This window comes from Agelaius phoeniceus, chromosome 2 (genome assembly GCF_051311805.1).
Source record: "Agelaius phoeniceus isolate bAgePho1 chromosome 2, bAgePho1.hap1, whole genome shotgun sequence".
NCBI classification, from domain to species: domain Eukaryota; kingdom Metazoa; phylum Chordata; class Aves; order Passeriformes; family Icteridae; genus Agelaius; species Agelaius phoeniceus.
The window spans coordinates 14,391,194-14,404,253 of record NC_135266.1 but is presented as its reverse complement, the minus strand read 5'-3'; the positions used below and the strand labels follow the sequence as shown (position 1 = coordinate 14,404,253).

Genomic DNA, 13,060 nt, shown 5'->3' with positions numbered 1-13,060 from the left:
AGGTATTAGTGTACTGATAAGTAAATCAAACTTTGGGTTTCATTTCCTTACCTTGCATTTAAGGAACAAAGGAGTTTCTCATAAAACAAGTCCTAAGAGGAGTGCTGATGCATACTGCTCTCAGTTTCAAGACTTTTCAAAGACATTCAGTTATTGAGTTAGATGGAGTTTTGAACAAAGACCAAGATTTGTGGTCTTTTACAGAAGTCTGTGAGAGCTGGTTGGCTTATGGGGTTCAGGAAGAAAACAAAACTGTTCCAGGGAAGGGGGCCTGACACACAGAGATGGGACATCATCTGGCTTGGCTACTGTGTTGCTGCTACCAACAAGAGCCAGCCAAGGGTCCCCAGGCCCATCAGAGAGGTGGGGATCTGTCCCAGGCCCTGGGGATTCCCTCTGAGCCAAGCAGCAAGGGGTGCTGGTGTTCCCTGCCCAGTACACAGAGGAAGTGGCACAACACACTGAGGGACAGCATTATGGTGGCTGAAATCATCCCATCCCTGTCTGCACCTACGCAGTGACAGAGCCCTGAGGCACAAATCCCCAACAGCAGGAACACATCCATCACCCTCCAGTGAACCCAAGAGATGAGTGACTGCAAGGGGAACAGAAACATTACACTGCTCCTGGACAACAATAAACCCTGCTGCAGGAAATGGCACAATCTCAAGTGGTGGCTTAAACCAGAGCAATACACCTGAAGAGAAAGCAGACAATACACCATAAAATCACACTGGACATTAGCAGTGCTCAGGCAGATTTTGTACTCCATATATGAGGGGAGGAGAAGTCCTTTGCTCTTCCCTACTCCAGCAAAATCTGTGAGATTTTCATGCCACACTAAATCATTCAGTAGTTTGCTCTTCAACACATCTCAACTGTCATTAAGGTCACACTAATTACAAGGAAAAGCCCTTGCTTGTATGAAAATGTATCTTTATATTTACAATTGTTTGCACTTTAAGTCTGCCAAGCAAACCAAGGCACAATGAGTTTAACAACTACAGGTTTGTTTCTTGCAATAATTGAGGTAAACAATCCTTTTCTGTTCAAGTCTTTCATGCTAAGGCTAAACTAGGAAGTGTTCTAGGCAGGTGGGACCACAAACTCCAAGACAAGATTCTTCTTTGCCCTAATCAATGGGAAGGTCAGAGTCAAAGGCTACTGCAACATAAAAGGGATGGCCAACTAAATTCTAATATTTCCTTTTTCCCCACATGAAAATTCTTCCCAAAACATACTTTCACAAATTTTATAAAAGTGTAAAGGTAAAAGACATATTAGGGTCATAACAGGGAATAATAGCACATCTGTGAAAATTCAATTTCTGTGTAAGTATATGCTGCATTTTCCAGTTTCTTTCCTGATCCTGCAGAAATCAGTATCTAGTGTGTGCCATCTCATGTATGCACTAGTTTTCCATTTACCACATCCTTTTACAGTGAATGCAGTATTAATAGTGTTCTTATCCCTTCCAATAGAGCACATTGCAGCAGTAAAAATACTTCAGGCAAAATAGGATTATCATAGCTTACATCCACAGCACAGGACATGTAAGGTCAAAAGTTTTCCTTGATTATGGATATCCCAGTTGAGATACCACCCACCTCATTTTTTGAGACTACTTAGCATTCTCTCTGCTATTACGCTGACAGCAAAAACTTTATGGACTGCAGTTATGGCCATGAGCACTCTGTATTTTCTAAAATAAGATCCCAAGAACATTTAGTCTAACAAAAAATTAATGACAAGCTTGAGTCAATGAGAGTGTGGTTAGTGGGTGTGCTGGCATTAAAAGAGAACTCAGAAGAACCAGCAGAGAGATTGCCAAGATCTCCTTAAATGTGCTCACCTCTCCCCAGAAGGAAACCACTTGTCTCTTCCTCATTCAGTCCCCTGTATCATTCAGACTACCCAGACACCAAAAAAGATTCACTTTGGTGTCAGGACCACCCCTCCAGCTCACCATTCCTTGACATAATTCACAAATAAGCAGTTTCCCTACAGAGAGAGGTGCCATGGTGCTTAGCCATGCATTGCTGCAGATGGATTTATGTTACTTCCACTGCCCACCACTGAACAGGGAGGTCTCCTGCCAGCAGCAGACACAGTGCCAGGCTGAGATCTACAGTGTGGATTGTGGACCCTGCTCAAGTGCCTGCATGATTCTCCCAGGTAGGAGCACAGAGCTTTTTCCCATGAGATGACAAAAGATGATAATGTGGGATGAGAGCAGCTCCATCCTGTTCCTCTGCACACAGCCTGTCAAAGCCATGAGCAGGTAGGTCTGTGGAATAGCAGTGCTTTCCTTCCCACCCAGAAAAACCAGCAGGACTTTGAATTTCATGGAGGATCACTGAAGAAAAAGGCTCAGGTACAATTAAATCCGTGAAATTATAAAGTATTTAGGATGAGAGGCGCAGGACACAAAGCAATCACTGCCCCTGGTTGTGTGCTGTCTGGGGAAAAGGGTCAAGAGGAAAAAGCTTTATTACCCCATGACTTATCTGAGCCAGGGGAAATACAGGGACACTTCTGACATGGATCATTATCAGTGAAACTGCATAGCTCCTACCATAGCCTGTTCATACCACATCCCTGAGAGACATAACACTGTCTCTCAATGGCCTGCATATGAATGAATTACAGGAAAAATTATACACTGCTCAGCCTTGTTCTACTCCACATGTACTAAATCCTTGCTGCCTGGCCTGGAAGGAGAAATGAAGTTTAGCATTCCTCTCTGGGAAAAACCTTGGCAGTGGTTTTTCCCATCATCCAGCATTCCATGAAGTCCAGAGGAAACATTTTCAAAAATACCAGCAGAAAACATCTAGAATCCAGTTACAACCTGCTTCCTGCTGCTTTCATCATGTCCTCTCTGCCCTGGAACAGCTTAGCCTTCCTAAACTGCAGAAAATGAGTGGTGAGGGGAGAGGATATAAAGCAGTAAATGAGTGGACAAGATGGACACATCAACCACTCAAAGCTTCCATATGCTAACACAGGAAAAGAAAAAGAGAAAGCTATCAAGGTAGTATCAGCATGTAATCCTGATGACAGAGCATCACATATTAACCCAATTCCTTCCAAGAAAAGAAGTAAAGGTTACAGGAGTAGGAGTTCCCTGCTGCAGGACTGCAGAAAAACCTCAGAGAGTATTTCTTTATTCATGGCAGGGTTTAAAAGACAGTGTCTATTGGCTCTGGCACAGCTAGTATATGTCACACACACAAGCACAGGCAGCAGACTCAGCCCTTCTGTGCTGTAGCATCAAAACAATGTTTGCATAAGCCTAGAAAACCCTCGGCTCCTGTCCCACAGGGGACACTCAGACAAACTGTAAAAGTGTGTCTGAACTCATTTCTGGCTTCCCACATCTCTGTGCTGCTCAGAGCTGCTCAGAATTCTTCCTGAGCCTACCCCAGATCTGTGAGTCCATACACACACTCTCTGGAGGTCTGCAAAGCACTCTCTGAGCAAGCATTAAAACACATCTTCTGAAATGATTACAACTTGAAACATTGGAGCAAAAAAATGAAAAGGGACCAACTGCCTGGATAGCCTGAAACCCATGCATGCAAAGGTTCCAGGAATGGAAGGGGGCTCTCCAGTGCAAAATTAAATTCAGCCCTCACCTCATCTTTGCTTCATTGAAAACCTTTGCTGCTTGATGATCAGTAAAGTTTCAAAAAGCTGCACTGTCTGCGAGCCGCAGTGGCTGCTCAGACACACATATATGTGTGTGGGACAACACAATACAATATGGGAGACTGCAATCACAGGGAATAGGAGTAACATGGACAGGCATCACAGAGCTGCAGCATGAAACAGTTCAGCAGAGACCTTACAGCTCTCAGTAATACCTAAAGAGCTGCTGTTTTCTCCAGAGAGCACCACTTGGAGAAGTCTGAAGCCAACCACTGTCTTCAAGGAAGAGAATTTCCATTTCATGTCTTGTCTCCAGTGGAAACACCATTATAGCATCATTAGCCTGGAAGGATTTGAAAAGAATTCCCATAGTATGAAATATTTTAGGTTTACAAGATAGGTGTGACCAGGCTTAACTATTGACAAATTGGTTTCTCAAATATTTCTCCTGGTTCCTAGAAGATGACCAAGCTCTTTGGCACCAGTCACATCAGTTCTGGACACCATGGTAAGAATTGAAGAAAATATATGGTCGTGGTGCAGTGTACAATTTTTGGTCAGCCTAGAGAGATCACATGAATGACAAATAGCTTGCAACCACTGCCTGTGACACCAATCAATACCAACAGCCCAGCCAGGTAACAGATAATGCTTTGTAGGTGTCCTGGGGCAGCTCTCAAGTCTCCATTTTCCATTCATCAAGGCTCAACCCAGAACTCTTCCAGCACTGTTGTCACACTTTCTCCCCCAGCACAGATGAGGCTGCTGCTCCCCTGATGGGTCTGTACTAACAGTCTTACCAAAATATAGACTAACACACTGCCATCACCCCCCCTTAACCACTGTCAGTGGGAAAGAAATGCAAGTAGAGACAGTAGCTTTACCACATACAGGAAGAAAGAGGTGCAGGAACTATCAACTATTTAAAGATTAACTGCACATCTCTCAGGCTGGGAGAACCAGGAGATGAGGCACTTTCCATAACAGCATCAGCAGAGTCCCCAGAAAGGAAAGTTGAGTTTGATGCCAAGCCCTGTGTGTCTGATCCTTTGCTGCAGATGATCCCACAGGACCCCCACCATTCCCTAAAATGCCTTGGGGCTTTCTTGTACTCTGCTCTGCAACAGAAAGTGGCAGCTGCTCCTCCCCAGGACAGCCTGGTCTTGAATCCTCTTAGCTGCAACTTCATGTTCTTACAATCAGGCATTGTGTCAAAACAATGTCTTTTGGTTTATTTTGTTTTATTTATAAAAGATAAACACCTCACGGGAAAGACAGGCTGGCAAAACACAAATCTACATCCTTTCTCCATTTATTAAGAATTGTGAAAAGCAAATAAATGTTTTGCTGGGAAAAGTAAATGTTCCAGCAGCCACATATGATCTCATTCTGGTACTGTGTTCATATGCTAGTTGAATCTCACAATGCAGTTTCAGACACCTGCATGCTGTGTGCATCTGTATTTCTCTCCCATATTTATGCAAAACATATTGAAGATAGGTACAATGCTGTCAGAAGAGAGAGCAGAAACTGCTCTTACAAACACATCAGTAGTCATGGAATTTCAGAGCCTAAAGAGAGAGTTGATCATTTCAATACCACAAACCACCACATTTCCCAGTGGCAATATATTTCTAGCATCACTAGGAACTACATGTTCTTCCCACAGTTATTTCCTTCTGCATCTGTAACACCTTGTTTTCTGTAGTCATTTCATTGTGAATGGAGAGAAGTCAGGTAACAGCTGTAGATGGAGGGACACAATCCTTGAAAACCTTGTGTCACTCTCTGATCTTGTTGCTGCAATTTCAGGAATGGAGGCAGCCAGTTTGTTTGCTTTATAACCTGCAGGAAAAGACTAAAACTATGAGCTACAGCCTGCTAGATTTTCTACAACATCCCAAGACCAGAAAGAAATTAATAACACAAAGAAATACATAGAATATCTTCTTCATTATAGATAGGAAGTGTGCTAAGGACTGTTAGCTGTCAGTAATCAATAACCTAAAGAACTGGCTGACTAAGACACTTATTTGAAAAACTCACAGAAGTGCCAGGATTTGTTAGAGAGCATTGCAGTGGAGAGTTTGATCAGCTCCAGAGCTAGTGGAAAATGCCACCCATGTTTGTATAAATGAATGACCAGAAAGCCCACTCAAGATGTTGTAATAACTGGTGCAGTTCTGATACTGTACTCATGGTATCTGATAATAACATTGTTTCAAAGTGATTACCAGGAGTTATCCATACAGCTAATGAGGGAAAATTTCTATTGCATATCTTCAGAGAACAATTACAACAACCTGATGCAAATCTAAGTGCTTTTATTTCTCTCCCTTTACAAGACCATAGTAGTCCATCTTTTCCCTTATCATTTTCCAGTGAAAGTTTCACCTAAAGCCTCTTTTGTTTGTTCCAATACTTGCATAAACATCTTTCTTTTGATCTTAGGGCTGCCTCTCTCTGTGAACTGTTCTAACTGAACATCCCACTAAACCAGTCCATTAGTCCTTCTTGAAGAACATCCCCCTGTACTCACAACTTTGTTGTGTTGCACAGAGCCTACAGCCTCAGCTCAGCAGCTGAGGGACTCTGGCTGACCTTCTCACCATAGGTATGTGTTGTAACTCCACTAAACTGTTCACACCATCCATAATACACAAGATATTAAGGTGTTCTCAGCATAATTTCTCAGTGTGACTTCTCACAGTAACACCCAGTCTCTTGAAGATTACTACTACTGCACTATTTACTGTCTGGATAGGAAATAAAACTACTTGAATCACAAGGAGAAAGAATTTAACTAAACCTAAGGAATTTTTTTTTATTAAAGTAACACCAATTGTGTGAGGTTTTCTGCATGCATACAGTCTAATACACACACACACACAGTTTGAAGCTGTAGTAAGTTAAAGAAAAAAATGTCACTGCTGAATAAATGGCAGTCCTAAAAAGTCCTAAAAAGTGAAGAGTCCTACTGGGTCGTTTCTCTCCTTTTTTCAGTCATAGGTCCTACACTACCAATTTTGTCCCTACTTCCAGCTGTTGTAGATGATTTAATTCACAACCATTTATGCTAGCATGTCTTCAGACAAATCTGTAAAGGTAAATTGCGTGCATTCATTTAAGTCTCAGACATCAAAGAAACTAAGATGAACCTTAAGCAGATTGCTTTTCAAAAATTAATTTTAAAGCCAGTCTCATGTTTTTGATCATTCTGAGCTGGGTAACTCAGATCATTTTCTTTCCATCTAACCTTCAGCATTGCTCACTGTTCTTCCCATGTGCTGAATGAAAAAAGAGATCAGCAGATCAATTACTTAAAGCCTGTTGTAAAATGGCTGCATGCATTTTATAAGATTCATATTTGCTGTGGAGGATGATCAGTACAGATATTTATCGTGTAGTGAAGATGTAGCAGAAAGATTAATTCTTGGAAGAAATTCAGCCTGACAAATAAGGCACTATGCAGATACTGTCCATATATCAAACCACATCCTACCCAGGAAGACTGACAAGGCTGTTCACACACAGCAGCAATACCTAGGCCTGACCTGGCTGCAAGAGTGAAGGCACTGCATCCAAATAATGCTGTAATTCTTGTTGTCAGTCCCACCTTTCTTCAAAGAGAGAAGCAAAGTACAGTTCAAAGACCAGGTTTGAAAAGGGTTCTCGCTCCTTCCAGCAAAATTGTTGCCAGTCTCACTTTGTCAAAGGTCTCTCGTCAAAATGTGCTCTTCTGAACTGATATAGTTACTGTGCTACCCATAAACAAGTAAAGTTTGAAATTCCTTTTAAATTCAGAAATGCCACAATACAAAAGTCACTGAAACCAATTTTTTAAGCCCTTTTCTTATTTTTTTTTAATTTAGGATGCTTGATGTCTTTGCTGTCCCAACAGACAGGTAGGCAAGAAGGCAAACTGTTTAAAAATTAAAAGAGGGATGTGTGGAAACCATACAACAAAGTAGCTACAAATGGGGCACTGTTGTAGAACTCCACTTTTGAGACACAGGAGCAAGGGAATAAATCACATAACTCAGACTGTCCAAGGCAATATGATGGAGCGTGGAATTTTTGGCACATAACAGTCTCATGATTAATGAAAACACAAATAAAAATCAATGGCTGAGTTGTTCAAAGAACAAATTTTCCCTAGCAGTAAAAAGACTTGAATACTGGCTGCCAGCCTAATTTCATTAGGAAATGCATTCCAATTAATGGAAGCTCTGCAAACAAGAGATAATTACTAAGGCGAGACGGAGGAAAGGCCTTATAGCCTTTCAGCTTCTCTTCTTTGGCTGCAGCGTGCCCTTTTCTCCATCCAATTCATTTAAGATGGGGTTCATTGGAATTCTGTAAGTGTATTTTCCAACCTCCTCACCATTCCTGCTGCACAGGAGTCTCCTTGCCTGCTTCTGTCATTGGCCTCATCCCACACACACACTATGTCCTGTAAAGTTTCCCATGCTGGGGAGGGATGTGTTTGTTCTCACATCTCAGTGTCTGAATGCCAGTTGTGCCATTATTTCTGTGCTACTTGTTCATATTCATTTTGATGCTACGTTTCCTGTGCCAAATTAAATACTGGCACAGACAGGTGCCTGAAATCAAAGTTGTGCCTGCTTATGCTCTGGTGAATTTAGTTTTTTCACTTCCATGATTTCATTCCCCAGGAAAACAGCAATTATGTAACCTTGGTAAAACAGATGCCAACAATATTAAGCTCACAACTGCACTCCTTTCACCCCAAGGGCTTCTTTCAATGGGAGGATGGAAAGTTTCTCAAAACCAAACAAGCAACCCAGACCTTTTGTTTTAACAGACGTGCTTCCCTGTTCTATCTGCACGTAGGCAGACACTTGAGGTACTTTGCCTCCCTCACATCCCCTGAACGCTGTGCTCTTACCAGCTCCACCACATCTCTCTCACAATCAGTACTGGCCTTGACCCAGAGGATGTTGGACAGCCCATCATGAAGGTGTGCAAAGTAGTGCCTGCTGCAGAGCTCAGCAGTGAGGAGGAACCATACTTGAAGTCCCTCCATTGCACACCAGAAGATGCTGCTGCCAAGGACAAAAGTGCTTGGCAGGAGCTGCCTCCCACTTGGGTTTTTCCCCCCACTGATCTGCAGAAAAAGTTCAGTTACATCCATCTATACAGTGAATAAAGCCTAAGTGGCTGCAACTCCATTCATTTGATGCCCAGCCCCAGGGGCTGCTGTGTCAGCTCACATGGGCCATCATGGCACCCCAGGGCTCAGCACTGACTCCTGTGCATGTGCTGCCATTCTCTCAGCTGCTGCCAGCTAGCCTGGGCATGGAAACACATGGGTCAAGGCTACAAAAACCAAACATGAGCATAGAGGCAACCCTACTGCTTTTGAGAGACCTAAATCTCAGTGGGACATCCATCATCTGTTTACATTTAACTTACTTATTTGAAAACTCAAGTGTCTGCCCACAGCCACCACATGGCATTACCTATTCCCAGTATCTTCCCTAACTGGCAAAATAAAAGGTACACACAGAAAAAGCACTGGCTTGCACAGAATCATAGAATGGTTGGGAAAGACCTTTAAGATCAATTCCAACCATCAATCTAGCACCACCATCATCTTCACCATTAAACCATGTCCTCATGTGACATAGCTTCATGTTATTTGAGCACTTCCAGGGATGGTGACTCACCCACCTCTCTGGGCTGCCTTTTTCAATATTTTACAATCCTGTCTCTGAACAAACTTTTCCTAATATCTAAGCTAAACCACCCCTTAAAGCAACTTAAAGCCTCTTTGTCTCATCCTGTCACTTGTTACTAGAAGAGAACAAGCCCCAGCTGCCTATACCCTCCTTCTGAGAGCAATAAGGTCTCCTCTGAGCCTCCTTTTCTCCAGGCCAAACAACCCCAGCTACCCCTGCAGCTCCTCATAGCACTTGCACTCCTGCCCTTTCACCAGCTTTGCTGCCCTCCTCTGGACTCACTCCAGGGTTTGTGGCAAGGGATGCAGGCAGAATTCACCGATTCTAATCATGTGAGTCACTAATAAAAAAAAAAAAGGAGCAAATTAAATAAAACAAAACAAAAATCAGACAAAAAATCAGCCTATATCACAGACAGCAGCAGCACTATGCTAACCATTGTGATGCCATACAATGCCAGTTTCCAGAGGCTGGCCAACTCTCCACATGCATTTTAGACACGGCTCTGCAGTTCTGAGTGTTGGGTCAGATGTGTAATGTACCTTTCTCTCCCACTGTGGCGATACGAGCTCATCATTTTAAAGGTCTTCCCTGGCATGGCTGCCAGGCTGTTTGTCTGACTGCAGTGGTATTTTTGGAGACAAAGACTTGGACACGGTGCAGGACAGGTGGCCTGGCAGCAGTGGTAGGAAGCTATCAAACCGTGCAGCGTACATTTCAAAACACAAACCAGGGGGAGAGGAGATAAATCATTTACTGTATTTAACTTAGCATATTGCTACTTTTTGTGACTCATATAGTCCTGCGGAAGACTCCCCAGACAGGTTAAGCCAAGTTTGAAAGAAAGGCGATGTAAAGCTTACAGACTGCCAGGCATTTGTGAAGTTAGTAGGCATAAATGCATGGAGGCGGCAGTGAAAACAACAAAATTGAAAATGGGAAGGCATCTGCATCAGCCCATCTTCCTTCCCTCTCCCTGGGTTTCTCTGCTTCATTGGTCAAAAATAAACCTGAACCATCCTCTGAAGGCCAGTGCAAAGAGGCATCAGCCAGAAAAAAGCATCAGTACCTTGCACTCCACCTGAAGAGTCTGCCCACAGCACTGCTGCTGGTGGTACCAGGCCAAGCAAACCCCCACCTCCTTCCAGGGGCAGGGCTGGACACCTGCCATCGTGTCACCAGGTCACCTGGCCAGAGCTGGTGTGCACCCACAGCACAGTCAAGCTACAGGTGGCCCTGACCTGCAGCCGAGGCACACACAGGAACCACGTGGAACCACATCCTCAGCAGGGCCAGGAGCGTGGCAAAGCTGGGGCTCAGTGGAAAATGTCTCACACAGCCCCTCCTGTGTTGTGCCCAAGCCTTGAGACACTTGTGCATCCCACTCCTGGTTACCCTCTTACTGAAGGTCTTCTCAGCAGCAAGCAAAAAACAGCAAAGACACTTCTGACTGAACTGAAAAGGCATCCTTCTCTTTCTGGGGTACTTAGAGCCTCCAACTCTGCATGTCACTAGAGATGTGTTTTACAGAGGGGGCTGTCAGGCACACTTCACTGGACTCCACATGATGTGAGATTTCCAAACCCAGGCACAATGCACTTTTTTCCCTCTCAGCCCAATTCAAATAAAAAAATTTCAAACTAGGGGCCTCCTTGGGAAGACTGCATTGCACAGCAATTCTTCTGAAGGTAGTTAGTTTTAATCCAGTTACCAAGAGCTACACTAATTCTGCGGTTTACATTTTAAGATAAATTCCTTGAAAATCAAGATTTTCTGCACACTGAAACTTTTGTTCCCATGCTTTTAAATGTGAAAGCTGTTCCCAGCTAAATACAACAAAGGGGAGGCATCACCAACCTACTCAAATCCAACAAGATTCATGACAGATGCAGCCAGACAAGGGAAGCCCAAACTGGAGTCCCTGCACAAGAAAAAATTATCCCATTAAAACAACCACAATGCCAGATACTAGAGTGTTCATGGGGTGGAGAGATTTTATTGCAGCTCAGCAGTGCATAAAGCTTCAAGCAGACCTCATTGCTAGTTAGTCACAGGGTAATGCAAATACAAGACACAACACTATAAAAACAATCTTGTGCAGAGCTGTCCCCATCTCACAGAACAATTTATGAAAAAATTAGGATGTCACACAATGCTGCATGCCCTACAGCATGTGAAATTATCTTTACCAGACAAACTTATAAGAAAAGTCATCAGCTTTACTTGGCTAGACATTTTCCCCATATCCTTCAATAATTTATACTGCATTCATAAATTCACTGACTGTGCTGTCTCTCTCTCTCTCTCCCTGACCCATCTCAGCCTGGCCCAGAATGGACACCAGAATAACCTGCTATCGTTTCCAGGGTCATCACAACAAGTGTGCCCCCGCAATCCTTCATTCTTTTACTGCAAATGCACACTGTTTCCATGCCTGGTTCTTTCTTCCATCTGAGTCAGGAGAATGAATCATCAAAAATGCTATTGTCAAATGCTTTCTATGAATTATGTTCTGCACTGCAGTGGCTTGCTCTGCTCAGGATTCTCTAGTTTATTGGTATTTCTCTGTGGGATTGCTTTTTGAAATCACTGAACCAAAGTCTGATTATCCCCAAAAGGGGGCAGCCCATTTTAAGCCACTTTTAATGGGCATGAAATTGAAAGCACAAGCCAGTTTGTTACATGACTGATGTCAAAAAGTAACATCACCATAGGTGTCCAGAAAATATTATTAGAAAAAAAATGGAAGATGTATTATACATAGATACTATATAACTCAGCAACATCTGATTAACAGGATACCAGTAAGCTCCAGGAGCACACGTACCAACACACAATACCTACTGCTGTATTTCTCAGTCTCACTTTGTTTCAAGGGCATTTGCTCACATCAGGAATCTGGGGTACAGAAGAGAAGGAAGTGTTGCTGATCTTTGGTGGACAAGTTTATCCTATTAATATTCTTTAGCAAGTACAGACAATTAAGAATTCTGTGTGGGTTTTGATCCCCTGACCCTGCCTGGGGTACGAACTGAAAGTGCTGAATGACATAAGTGAACCAAAATCTGCACCTCCTATAAGCCACACATACACCAAAATTAGACATCCTTACTCATTATTTTGATGTTGAACAACTAATATAAAAGACAAAACTATTGTAAAAAAAGAAGAGTACAGAAATTAAAACTAAATAGTTTTAGTCTAGAAATAAGGCAAATGTTTTGAACAATGAGAGCTTATGAAATGAGAATTCCCATACAGCAGGAGGCAAACAACATCTGTGTATTAATTCTTCTTTGAAGCTACTATCTCTTTCTCAAGACTTTAAATTTTTAAGACTTTTTTTTAAGGTTGCATGTATGTGACAGGCAATTCATGTCAAAAATAGAAAGTTATTTCAGTTATTTTCAATTTCATTGCTTTTCTCTCGAATAAGTAGTCCTCCAAAATTGCTCTGCAAAAGCTTGTATTAGATCCTCCATCATTTGCCCCTGGCAGATCAAAGCTAGATGACTTTCTAGCAATACAGAGTCAGATGCAAGAATCCCTGGATTTCTTTCATGCTGAAAGTCAGACTAGAGGAACACAGCTCTTTTCCTTCTTACTGTCTATGACATGAAAGTCATGATCACCACCTTTTCTTATGTTTAACCAGGTATTTAAGCTAGGTCCTAATGAAAATATCATCCTAAGACAATTAATTACTT

The 13,060-nt window shown here is 42.6% G+C and overlaps 1 protein-coding gene across 25 annotated transcripts in view; it reads right to left on the bottom strand.

The window, feature by feature from the left end:
- The window catches only part of LOC129117519 (uncharacterized), a 415,270-nt gene that overhangs the window by 388,981 nt on the left and 13,229 nt on the right, over positions 1 to 13,060 (bottom strand). The window lies entirely within an intron of this gene.